At 48.7% G+C, this 12,911-nt stretch overlaps 1 protein-coding gene across 1 annotated transcript in view; it reads right to left on the bottom strand.

Annotated features, from left to right (window-relative positions):
- EXOC4 (exocyst complex component 4) overlaps positions 1-12,911 on the bottom strand; it is a 718,575-nt gene that overhangs the window by 149,374 nt on the left and 556,290 nt on the right. The window lies entirely within an intron of this gene.

Raw genomic sequence — 12,911 nt, 5'->3', positions numbered from 1 at the left:
TCAGAACTAGAGCTCAGGGCTCGTGAGCACTGGCCAGCTACTTTCTCACTCGGTCACAGGACCTCCCGTGATTCTTACTGCAGTCGCAGCAGGAGCCAAATAAAGTCGGACAACCGCCTACGTTCACTGTTGCGCTTTTCACATCAGCCAACTCCCAACTCGTGGAAACCACGGAAATAAATGCCCATTAACAGACGGTGGACAGAAAACACGATTCAGTCACACAGTGGAATACTACTGTACAGCCAACAGCTCTGGCTTGGAGGAAGTACAGCCACAATGCTCTGTAGAAGCCCAGGAAGTGAGACTTTGTCTCGGATACTTTGGACATGCTATCAGGGGAGACCAGGCCTGGAGGGCCATGCTGGGTAAAGCAGAGTGGGGGAGGAAGGCCCTCGGCAAGATGGACTGACGCCGTGGCTCCAACAGTGGATTCTCACAGGAGAACGATGGTGAGGAGGGCGTAGGATCGGGCAGTGTGTCCGTCTGTTGTCCACGGGCTCGCTATGGATCAGAACCGACCCAATGGCACTTAAACAGCAGCATCCTCAAGAGCAGGGAAAGCCTGGCGCCTGCTGCTCCTTGGGTGAACTCTCAAAAGAGTAGGCTGCACAAAACAAGCCCGTCAAACAGGAGAAGGATCGTATGACTTTATTGACACGAAATAACCATCAACGAGGGGAGTCTTCAAAGAGTGTGAAAAAAAATGGAATGCAAAGATGGGAATTTTCCACCACATTTTCGACACTCCCTTGTCCGCAGAAATCATAGTATCAGGGGTGGGTGGGGAGGGAAGGGTGAAAGGGGAAGTTTCTCATCATCACCGTGGGAGGCTATGAGAATGCACAGCGAGAATGGCTGTGCAAATGGAAACCTGTAATCAGCGCCCGCAATTTGGAAGCGTAGGGGTTCTTGACTCAGCAAATGTTCTGCGGAGGGCACTTTCATCACAAGAATGTAGAGGAGTTACATCTCCAAGAGAAGAACAAGGCCATCTTCCAGCTCGCGCCTTAGGTACCAGCATCTTGTGCAGTGTCGGGGTTTGTCCGGAAAGAGGCAGCTTCAGCAACCGCTATCCCTCTGACTCAGAAGGGACTGGGCTGTTTAAACCCTCAGCTCATGCCTCTTTCAAAAGGAGAATTACATGGGTGCAAATATTCATCACACACTTATCAGCCTGGAATCCTTTGGTCAATAACGGATTTGTTGACAATGTCGTTTTAGGAAATCATATAGGCATTGGTACTTAGCCGTGGACATAAACGGGGTAAAAAGTGTCTTCCAGTCAGAGGGTGACTCATCTGGAAGCAGAGGCATTGCACTACACTTAAACACAGACAGAGGGATACAGAGCTTAGGTTGTGGGGGGGGGGGTGTCCTTTTCCCTCTAGAAATAAGAAAGACCAGATAAGCAGACACAGCTGTTCTGAACTCAATGGGAGACTAGCTCCAGCTCTGAGCGACCCTTGAACGCAGCTTCCGATGATCTGCGTGGTGGAGCTTTCTCATCCTCTTTCCCCCTCTCCCAGGAAATAGTCAGGAAAGGAAGGCATGGCGAGGCTTCTGTAAGGCAGCCCTCAGAGGGACCCAAATGACAGCCTCCACAGGCGCCCCACAAGTTCAACTTCCTTTCGTGTATTGATTTTAAGATTAAAGCACTGCGGCTTCACCCTAATCTATATTCCGGTATTTGTGTGTGAGTGACAGGAATCGATTCTGCTCGGCTCCATGTCCCCAAGCTCCTAAAAGGGATCTAAACTCCTCACCCTGATGCCGAACACAGGCTCTTGCCCAACATGAGGAGAGCAGTTAATGAGGGAGCCTGGCATCCAGCCATCCTGGCGATGTCCATTTTGAAATCTACGACAGCTCAAGAGAAGAGGAGCGTGATAGATGACCGAGCGGAGGTGCTCAATTCTAGCCCCAATGTGCTTCCATCTCTGGGAAGAGCCTGGTGGAGCAGGGGTTCAGTGCTTGTGGTCAGTTGAGGGATGGGGTGAGAAAGTAATGCAGCTAAATCCTCCACGTTCTTAATGATGAGTCTGGAAAGCCCACACCAGTGGGGGAAGACCCCCACAGTTATGAGGTATAAGTTTTAATGTACCTTCTCATGGCTGAACATAGTCCCTCTAATACCCCTCCAAAGGTACTGTCTGAAGAGAGCTACCATAAAAGATGTCTCCTACTTGCATCTGGCTATTCTGTGTGTCTGGAGCTCCCCACTTATAATATTACCTGTTAACTATGTAATATGTTAGCTGTGTGCATGCATGCATGCTGAACGATCTGTAAGCCCCGTTAGAGTTACCCATTGGAAATTACATTCTCTCTCAGTCCTGACATGGGACGAGGAGCCCGTGTCCCACTGTCTGTCTAATATTTTCCACAATCGCAAAGTCACTCTTGAGGACTCATTAAGTGTTGGGAGCCCCCCCACCCCCAAGTGCTCGGCTGCTAACTGAAAGGTTGGCAGTTTAAAGTCAGCCCCCAACAGCTCTGTGGAATGATGTGTCAGCTGGTGTGTTAGTCTGAGTACTTTAGAGAAACACATCCACAGTAACTCATGTAAAAGAGAGAGTTTTATATAAAGGTTAAGTACGCATCAAGGAAACATCCCAACCCAGTGTTGCCCACGCCCACAAGTCCAACATTAACCTATTAACCCATATGTCCAACACCAATCCACAAAGTCCTCCTCCACCTCACAAAACAGACACAATGATGCCGACTGTAGGAGGAAAGCTGAGTCAGTGAACATGTAAGCATCTCCACGCAGCTGCTCCAGCACCCAGGGCTGCATCGGGGTAGGTCCATGTGGCTTCTCCTCAGGGATGTCTTGCAGGAAGTGAGCCTTGCCAGCTGAAGCAGCTAAGGCAGCTGCACCGTGGTCTGACCATGGGAAAGCAAGAGACCGGAGAACTAGAAAGGCGAGGCTCACTGAGCCATTTATGCCTCAAAGGCGAGGCTCACTGAGCCATTTATGCCTCCGCCCTTCAATTAACCCCACATGTGTTTATCGGCCAGGTTGCCACAATAAACTAACGACCTCAGCTGGCTTCCCTGTGAACTACATCACAGTCTTGGAAATACTATGGCAGAGTGGTACTCTGTCCTACAAGGGCATCGTGTGTTAAAATTGACTTGATGGGGGTGAGTGTTGGAAGCCATCGCAGGGACGGGCTGGGGTAATACCTTTCTTTCTCATGATCCGGTTTCATCCTCTGATGACTTAAGGATAGTGTGATGGCTCTCATGGCCTCTGAACGCTCATCACTTGAAGATTTGATTCGAGCCGGGGCGTTGTGCACGGGTGAGGGCTGTGTATGGCCACGAGTCATCTCAGGTGTGTGAGCTGGTCACACGTGAGAGTCGCAGTCTTCTTTTTCTTCTGCCCACCTCCTGTCTTTCCCCACCCGAGCTTGTTTTCCCCAGAGCTTTCGAGCAATGTTAATAGAAACCCCCGTCCCCCTCCCCCCGTCCATCTGCATGTCCCGGATGGGAGGGAGGTGAACCACGGATATCTTGGGGTCTACGCGCTCTCCAGGGAGGCTGAGTTTGACCTGTATTTGGTGCAGGGCTGTAGGGTACGAATGGTGCAGAGGGGTAGGAGTGCCTGTAAGCCCCTCTTCACAAGACCCCCCAAAGGCTGTCTGCTGCCCCTCTTCTGTGCCATCAGAAAACTCGGAGCATAATTGCAGCTGCAAGCTCCTGTCATGGCCCCTAGAGGTCAAGGTGGTGGAGATAAACAGGGCTTCCAGGCATGGGATGATTACATGCCCCGGCTTAATTCTAATGACTGTGCTCCGCTCGGGGCCCTGTGATGCTTTATGATGATGTTTCCAGCTCTTTGGTTGGTTTGTCCTGTCTCGGCGGCTCTCTGGATAATCAATCACTACATTCTCTTCAAGGAAAATGACACTGTGGTTTGCCAAATGATGGGTATTTTTACTGAGATGGAAAAAAGTTCCCATTTTCTGAAGAATGTATAACCATTTCCAAATCAGTGGCTCCGGGCGCGAAGGCTGAAAATCACACATCTCTAACAAGGTCAAGCCTGTTGGTGTTTACTTGATCTCTCTGGCCTCACACACGATCCGATGGCGTCGCTGTTAATTTAATTTTGGGAGTTGCAAATGCTGCCCGTTACAACTTCGCAATAAGGAAAACCCTGATTGCAGCCGCTGTCGCTTCTACCACGCCCCTCACAAATGATTGACACTTGCTTAGAAGCAACTCGATTCACATGTCTGCAACTTATTACCAGGTAATAACGTCTGGCATGGTATGAAAATAAGGAAAATATCTAAGGAGAAAAATATCCAGGACAGTGGATGCATCAAACCAAACCAAACACAACACAGAAACTGACTGTAAAAGTTCAGTGACCAGGGTTTACTACAGGAATGCGTGCAGTGACCAAAATACAAATGTGGTATAGAGGAGCCATTCTTTGCTTAAGTATGTTATATATATATTAATATGTTATATTAATTGTTATATTATATGTTATATTAAGCATATGTTATATATAAATTAAATGTTTTATATATAAATTTATATATATATATAAATTAATCAGTTACTAAGATTGGACCTTTAGATTTTGCCCATTATTTTCCTCTGCAGCATAGTATTTATGCCAATCCTTTAGAAATTTCCAAATTGGGAAAATTTGGAGTGAAAGACTGATGTGGCTTCTTCAGAGGCTTTTAGTATGCCAACATCACGGTGAATCTGAAAGACGTGAATGTGGCTGTCAATCTTCCTTTGATGTGCAGAAGCCAAGAAAATGTGTCTTGCACCTTTTCACATCTTCTGGAACAGGGGTCTGGGAAGAGCTTTCCTGTCTTCTGATTCCACCTGAGGACCCGGGCCCCGGTCGGGCAGCGAAGGGCTTGAGGACACAGCCGGTGGCACTGGAAGCCCCCCGCCCCCCATCCTTTCCCTGTGGTCCGAGCCGCTCTCTGCAGCCTCCTCTCCAGTTCCCCTGCACAGGCCCATGCAGCTCCGACCCCACGGAGTAACTCGTGTCTAGGTGCCTTCCTGCCTTGCGCTGAATTGCCCTTCCTCGGGAATCCGGAGTTATTTGAAGTCTGCTCAAGCGTAATCTGTTCTGAAGTGGCCGGGTCTCTCCTTGCTATCAGAACACCCTGGTTAATCTCAGTCAAGACTCCCATCAGGGTATGGTGTCCAGGGGGGCTCCCGCCAACGCGGGCTCACCGAGATTGTCATTTCTTCTGCCCATCGACTGCTGCTTCCATGAGCCTGATCCAAGTAAAATGAAGCCCCAGAAGACTTCAGTCCTTTCTTCGCTGACCATTAGGCTATCTATTGGCCCAGGTGTGGGAGTGCTATTATCATCACCAGGTGACAGTTGAGGAAACTGCTCGAGATCACATGACCAGAAGGCAGCAAGGCCAGCCAGGATGCAAATCCAAGTAGCCTGAACCCAGGGCTGGCCTTGTAAACACTGTTTTCTGTTGCTTGTGCAGCTCTCTAGGCCAGTGGTTCTCAACCTGTGGGTCACGACCCCTTTGGTGGGGCTCTAATGATCCTTTTACAGGGGTCACCCGATTCATAACCAAAACAAAATGATGACAGTTATAAAGTAGCAACGAAAATAATGTTATGGTTGGGGGGTCACCACAGGATGAGGAACTGTAGGAAAGGTTCGAGGCATCAGGAAGGCTGAGAACCATTGCTGTAGACAGGTCATTGTTCAGGGTGTAGCATGGTCAAGTGCAATGAGGACCGACTGTGGGAGAAGTCCACAGTGGCCTTCAGATGGAAGCTCCAGGAGTAGGGTGGTGAGGCCCAAACCAGACTTTCTGAAAGCTGAGGAGGAAGTGTGTGTGTTGAGGGAAGCAAGGCCTTCATTCAGGACACTGGTAGAGCAATGGAGACGTGCAGCGGAGGAGATCGATGGGATGGAGTCAGGATAGCCAACGAAGATGGTCCTCGGGGGCTTAGACTGTTCTCCATGGCCTGCCTTCTGGGGCCAATGGCCATGCCAGTGCTGGCTGCCACAGACCTTCCAGCCCCACTGAGCAGCCAGCAGGGTCTCAGCTCTGCCCTCATGTTCCTGATGGCCTGGCCTCATCATTCACCCAGAACTGTCCTCCTCTCCCCCACAAGACAATAAGGCTACACGCTCAGGACATAAGACTGCCATGCTGGCTGAGGCTCACAGCTCAGCCTGTCTCCCAGTCAGTTCTCTTTCTGAAGTGAGGCTGGTGCATAATTTCCCATGCCCTGCTGACAGCACCCCCCACCCCCACCCCCAGCATTTGCTACCGCCCTTCTCTCTGAGAACTTAGAGTCCCGGAAATATCTCCATCAACAGCTCCACAGATTGGAGGAAGTGGAGCAGTCCTATCCTCCCTACTGTACGGCAAGTCTACCACTCGGAGCCGTCTTGACGAACGAGGATAACACTTTGGAAGAGATGTCCAAAGAATTCCAGAGCATCAAGCTTCCCCCGAGGTAGTCTGAAATACTTTCACTTCTTTGTGCTGCTCAAATTCTCATGCCCCTCCAACTGGTTTCTGCTAGGTCATAAAGTGGTATCATATTCAAGCAGTCTGTGTGATTATTTTTGCCTTTTTAAAGATTATGCGCCCTTGACCCCATCCCCTCAGGGCCAAGAAACCAGCCAACCTCAAAAAGCACTTTGGTACTTTTTTGCTAGTGAAGGCAGGGGCTGGCCTGGAGGAGGCTCCGGGGACCCACAGCAGGGCATGACTCATTAGGGAAGGGCCTAATAAATCTATAAATCAACATGTCAGAGGAGGAAGTTCGGCGGAGCTGGTGGGAAACGCAGGCTACGCGCACATTTGTTCCGCTCCACGCAGGCTCACCTGTCTTGGGTGGTGCGCACCATATCCTAATCCATTATGCTGACACGTTTCTCGACAAATTGTTTCAGCCTCAGTTACTCAGGCACCTCAGAGGTGAAATCTGGAGCCCCCTCCGGAAGGGAATGAGCAGGGAGCCTGGCTTCCAGGAAAAGGGAACATATGGAACAGTTTGGGGGGAGAACGTGCATGCAAGCATGCCTACGCAAGGGGAATGTGTTCCAGGGAGAGAACAGCTCAGACATGCCTCGTACTGGGCGCGACGCAGCATCTGAGAACGAATGGGTTTTCAAAAGTAGCTCCTACTTTGAAAGAAACTCGCTCTTCGACACTCGCTGACTCTCCAGCTCCTGTGCTGGGGTAAACTCTGTGGCAGAATGGATTCGATGGCCTTGGGTTTGGCTTGAAAGGTTTATGAACTTTCAAGGGGCCTGGTTGACGTGGTGGGTTGTATATTGGGTTGTTAACCGCAGGGTTGGCAGTTCCAAACCACCAGCCACTCCTTGGGAGAAAGATTAGGCTTTCTGTTCCCATGCAAAGACCGACAAAAGCCCACGGGGGCAGTTCTGCTCACTGTTGTGGGGTTGCTGGGAGCCAGAATTGGCGGCACAAAGTTTGGTCTGCACTACGGATGTGAAAGCAAATGACCAGAAGACAGTAGACCTGGTTCCCAAACACCGGCCCAGCCCTGGCTGACACTGGGGAGCTGAACAAGTCACTCTCTTCATTTGCCAGGCTGTGGTATGATTCTCCATGAACAACAGGGTGCCCTCGCGCGGGCCAGAAACTCAGAAAGTACGCATGGGCGTTCACTCATCTTCTCCACTTGCGGAGGTGACTCCCAGCACAGTTATTTAAGACCAAAGAGGCGGGAATGAGAGGGGCACCCACCTCGACAGCCTGGAGGACTGAACTCCGTGGCCTCCTGCCAAAGTCTGTGTGAGAGAAACAGCAATAGAACCACCCACACAGCACTCGGGAAGCAGCTTGTCTCCGGAGTCCAAGAACGGTTCGTGGTTTCAAAATGAGAATGCTGACGCTTCCACATATTTCTTTCTAGGACAATCTTTTCACACATCGACACTGCCGGGAGGGCCCTAGTCAGCACAGAGAATGAACAACCACTTCCAGAAATCTTTCCGACCTTGCCTACCTGGAGGGTGTGGAAAAACACATGGGCCCAACATAGGCCAACTCTTTAGGCTGGCAGGGAAGGAGGCTCAAAACATTTTGAAACAGACTTTGGTAAGCAGTATACAACACTGTTTGATGTGCTGGAGCTATAGAATGTTATGCTATCTATAAGAGCACCCAATAAAATGGTTTAAAAGGAACACACACACCAATCATTTACCATACTAGTGTTTCCCAAAAAATATGAATACTTTAATCCAAAAAATAGAGGGGAAATAATATCAGAATCTAGAGCCAGTCCTGACCAAGAAGGTGAAGTTCAGAGCCCTCCCTCCCTCCCTCTCATTGTCTGCCTCTCTCTCACCTACACACACCCTTACACGCTACCCACTCATTCACCTTCCCTGTGAACTGCGCCCTGGACTGGCTGGCCCAGGTAAGCGGACCAATCTTGGGGGTGCACAGCTCTAGGATGTACAGTGGGTATCACTGTCAGGGCATGTCTTGTTGACCACTTGTTATGCCAAGGGGCAATGTGCAACAGCCGGCATTGTTTTGAACTCTGCGGGTGTGTGTGGGGTGGGGTGTGGTGTGGTGTCTGTGTGTGTGTGTGTGTGTGTTTGTTGCCTTTAGACGGCATCATTGTACCAAACCTGGGAGGCAGTCTGTCTCTCGTCTCTCACTAGTCCACAGATGAGCACCAGGGCCAGTACCTTGCTTTTTTGTCTTCATCTTTTTTTCCTCTGTCATTTTTTAAATCTTTTTTGAATAGGAGAAATTAAGTTCCCAGAGATCCAGCTGCCATGGTTTTAAGCATGAAAATGCTTTGAAATACGAAATGAATACAAGATCCAAAAATCCTAAGCACAACTGTGAAAGTTCAGCGGCCTCTTCCTGGGAGCGTCTTGGGGGGGGGGGCGCACGAGGAATGCACAGCTGTAAGCTGGCAAGGGGGCTCTGATGACTCACAGCAGGACCACCACTTCCCTAACAGGAGAAGACTGGCCTGGCACAACATCCAGCCGGCGCATTCAAATCACCTTAATGGTGGCTCGTTTTTTTTTTCTCTTTTAAATCCTCAGTTCCTTTTATTGCTAAGATTATCGTTTTTCTTCTTCTTTCAATGAAAAGTAGAATGTCCTTGCTGCCCACTTTCTCCCTTTATTGTTTTGCTTTTGTTCCACAAATGAGGGCCGAAATGAGTGCTTAGATCAGGAGAGATTTCCAGATGGTCAGACAAATGAGTGCTGGACTCGTGGGCTGGCTTCGCTCGGAGACACAGACGGACATGCGGTCCTTGAGGTGTCCCCTCTGACCCGAGGGCCTTCTTTGTTACTGTGCCCCTGGATTGCTGCCCAAGAGGAGGCTCTCCATTGACTTAATTGCTGCAATCAAAATGGGAAGTTCCCGGGCATTTATTAAAAATAGGAGGTTCATTTCCTGGTGTCTGTATTTAAAGGAAAATGGAAAGCGTGTCTATTTATAACTTTTCCCTCTGACTTGGCTCCCTTCTTCCTCTCCCTCCAGGAGCAGGTGCCAGGCCTTTGAATCTGTTCTTTGGGGTTGGGTCCCCTGCTGAGAACTGGCATTTCCACCCCAGGTATCCTAAGGCTACATCTTGGTGGTGGTGGTGGGGGCTCTATTAGATCCCCTGGGTTAAGCTGTAGAGCAGAATGGAAAGGCAAGTTCCCAGCAGGGGGCGGAGAGGTTCAGGTGCCTTGGAGGGAGCGACTGGCACCGCATACTGCTGCTCACCTTTGATTTCCTTGGCGGCCCCAGCATGGTGGCCATTGACCTCCATGGGGTCTTTAACCCTCTCATCAGAAAGACGGTGATATTGCTTGCCACAGGGGCTTCTAAAACTGCGGACTCATTTAATCTTCATCGTTGAGGTAGATTCTGCTATCATCCCCATTTTACAGGTGATAAAATGGAGGCACGAAAAGTTATTAATAAGCTGAAGGTAACAACCATTCCCCCACTTGTCTGTCGGTCCGTTGTTCTCTGGTGGCTGTGGTGCAGGAACCTATGTCACTGGTATGTCACGCGCAAGCTGGGTGACCCGAAGTGAACAGGTTTCAGAGGGCTCCGGACTGAGAACAGACAACAACGGAGGAGCCCGTTTCCGAGGAAGGAGCCGCTGCAAACCTCACGCATAGCTTCAAGACACCCACGGATACCGAAGGCCTACTGCAAGGAAGCAGAACATTGTCGGAGACAGTGGGGGCGGGGGGCTCAAGCCCGAGGACACCGGACATCTGACTGCGGGGTGGCTGACTGATCCAGTGGAGCAGGCGGGGGTGACGCAAGCCAGGGAGAGCCCGTGGGGGTGGAGCTTTGGGGAGCTTCATTTGCTCATGGGGCCCAACTCAAGGTAAGAAGAAACAGATGCCAACATCTGCCAATCATCGGAACTGGGACGGTGCCAAGTATGAATCTGGGAAGGTCGGAAGAGGTCAAAAGTGAAATGGTACTCATAAATATATATACGAAGAAAGCAAACGGTCATTAAAAAGGCAGGAAAAAAAGAAAGATCGACGTGGATGTCAGAGGGACTCAGAAACTGGCTCTTGGTTGTAAAATAGCTAAACCAAATGGAAGAAACAGTGAAGTCAAAGAGAAAATTTCAAAGGTGTTTGAGGAGACAAAGTTAACTATTACAATGCAATGTGCAAAGAGTTGGCATTAGAAATCCAAAAGTGAAAAACAAGTTAAGCGTATCTTAAATGGGAAAAACTCAAATGGAAAGAACTCGAGAAAAAGTTCAAGCCTCTAAGTTACAATACTGAAAGATCCTACGGTCAAGATATTGACTGATTCGGGAAACATCAAAAAAAGATGGAAGATGGAACGAATACACAGAGTCACTCTACCGCAAAGAACAAGTTGACATTCCACCATTTCAGGAGGCAGTATGTGAGCAAGAACCAATGGTGCCGACAGAAATAGTTGAAGCTGCACTGAAAGCATTAACCAAAAGCAATGCTCTAAAAATTGATAAATGCTCATTGAAATCTGTCAACAGTTAAGGAAGCACTGAGAGCACTGTGCCAGGAAATTTGGAAACTGGCTGTTTGGCCAACTAACTGGAAGAAACCGATCTTTGTACCCATTACAAAGAAAGGTGACCTAATAGAATGCTCAAATCATAGAACAATATCATTTATATCACATGCTAGTAAAATTCTGCTGAAGATCATCCAACAATGGTGGCAGCAGTACATTGACAGGGAGCTGCCAGAGGTTCAGGGTGGATTCAGAAGAGGACATGGAACAAGGGGTGTCACTACTGATGTCAGATGGATCTTGGCTGAAAGCCGAGAATATCAGAAAGAGGTTTACTTGCGCTTTATTGATTATATCAAGGCATTTGGCTGTATGGCTTATAACAAACTATAGATGTCCTTGGGAAGAGGAGAACTGCAGAACACCTCATTGTACTCATGCAGAACTTGTACATGGATCAGAGGCAATTGTGCAAATGGAACAAGAGAATCCTGCATGGTTTCAAATCAGGAAAGGTGTGCGTCAGGGTTGTATTCTCTCAGCAAATTTATTCAACCATATTGAGAAAATCATTAGACAAGCTGGCTTATTTGAAGAAGGATTGAGGAAGGCTTATTAACAATCTGCGATGTGCAGATGGTGCAACCTTGCGTGCTGAGAGTGAAGAGGAACTGAAGCACTTGCTGATGAAGACCAAATATCGCAGCCTTCAGCGTGGATGACAACTCAATGTCAAGAAGATAAAAATCCTCACAACTGCAGGGAATCCAGGACAGACAAATCCCTCAGGACCAATAATGAGAGTAGCGATGCCAGGAGGGGAAGGGAAAGCTGGGGGGAGAAGATCACAATGATCTTCATATAACCCCCTCCCAGGAGGATAGGCAACAGAAAAGTGGGTGAAGGGAGACAGCGGTTGGTGTAAGACTTGAAAAAAAAATCATGAATTATCAAGGGTTCATAATGAAGGGTGCGGGAGGGTGGAAAATGAGCTGATACCCAGGGCTCAAGTAGAAAGAAAATGTTTTGAGAATGATGATGGCAACATATGTACAAATGTGCTTGACACAATGGACAGTTGTATGGATTGTGATAAGAGCTGTAAGAGCCCACAATCAAATGATTTTTTTTTTAAATCTTCACAACTGGAGCAATAAGTTAACATGGCGATAAATCAAGAAAAGGTTGGAGCTGTCAAGGATTCTGTCTTGCTTGGATCAACAATCAATGCTCAGGGAAGCAGCAGTCAAGAGATCACAAGCTGTATTGTATTAGGTAAATGTGCTGCACAAGATCTCTTTAGTGTACTGAAGAGCAAGGATGTTATTACTTTGAGGACTAAGGTGCACCTGACCGAAGCCACGGTGTTCTCCGTTGCATCTTATGCATGTGGAAGTTGGACACAGAAAACAGGATATTGCAAACGAATTGATGCAATTGAACGGTGGTGCTGGAGAAGAATACTGAAAGTACCATGGACTATTAAAAGGACACACCAATCTGTCTTGGAAGAAGTAAGGCCAGAGTGCTCCTTCAAGGCAAGCATGGCGAGACGTCATCTTACAGACGTTGGACATGTTGTCCGAAGAGACCAGTCCCTGGAGCATCATGCTTTGTAAAGTGGAGGGCCGTGAATGAGAGGAAGGCACTCATGTAGATGGACTGACACCATGGCTGCAGCAATGGGCTCAAGCACAGAGCATCTGTGAGGACAGCACCAGACCAGACAGAGCTTTGTTTTGTTGTGCATAAGGTCTCTTGATGATGCCTAACAAGAGCAAATCATTACAGCGGAAGACAGTCCAAGCTTCCTGCTGAGGAGTTGCTGGTGCTTTTGAGGCGCCTGCCCTGCGAACAGCAGCCTAATGCTAATACACAATGCCACCAGGGCTCCGGATGCAGACAGAGGTAGGTTCC

Source organism: Tenrec ecaudatus, chromosome 9 (assembly GCF_050624435.1).
Source record: "Tenrec ecaudatus isolate mTenEca1 chromosome 9, mTenEca1.hap1, whole genome shotgun sequence".
Classification (NCBI taxonomy): domain Eukaryota; kingdom Metazoa; phylum Chordata; class Mammalia; order Afrosoricida; family Tenrecidae; genus Tenrec; species Tenrec ecaudatus.
This window is presented reverse-complemented; position numbering and strand designations above follow the sequence as displayed.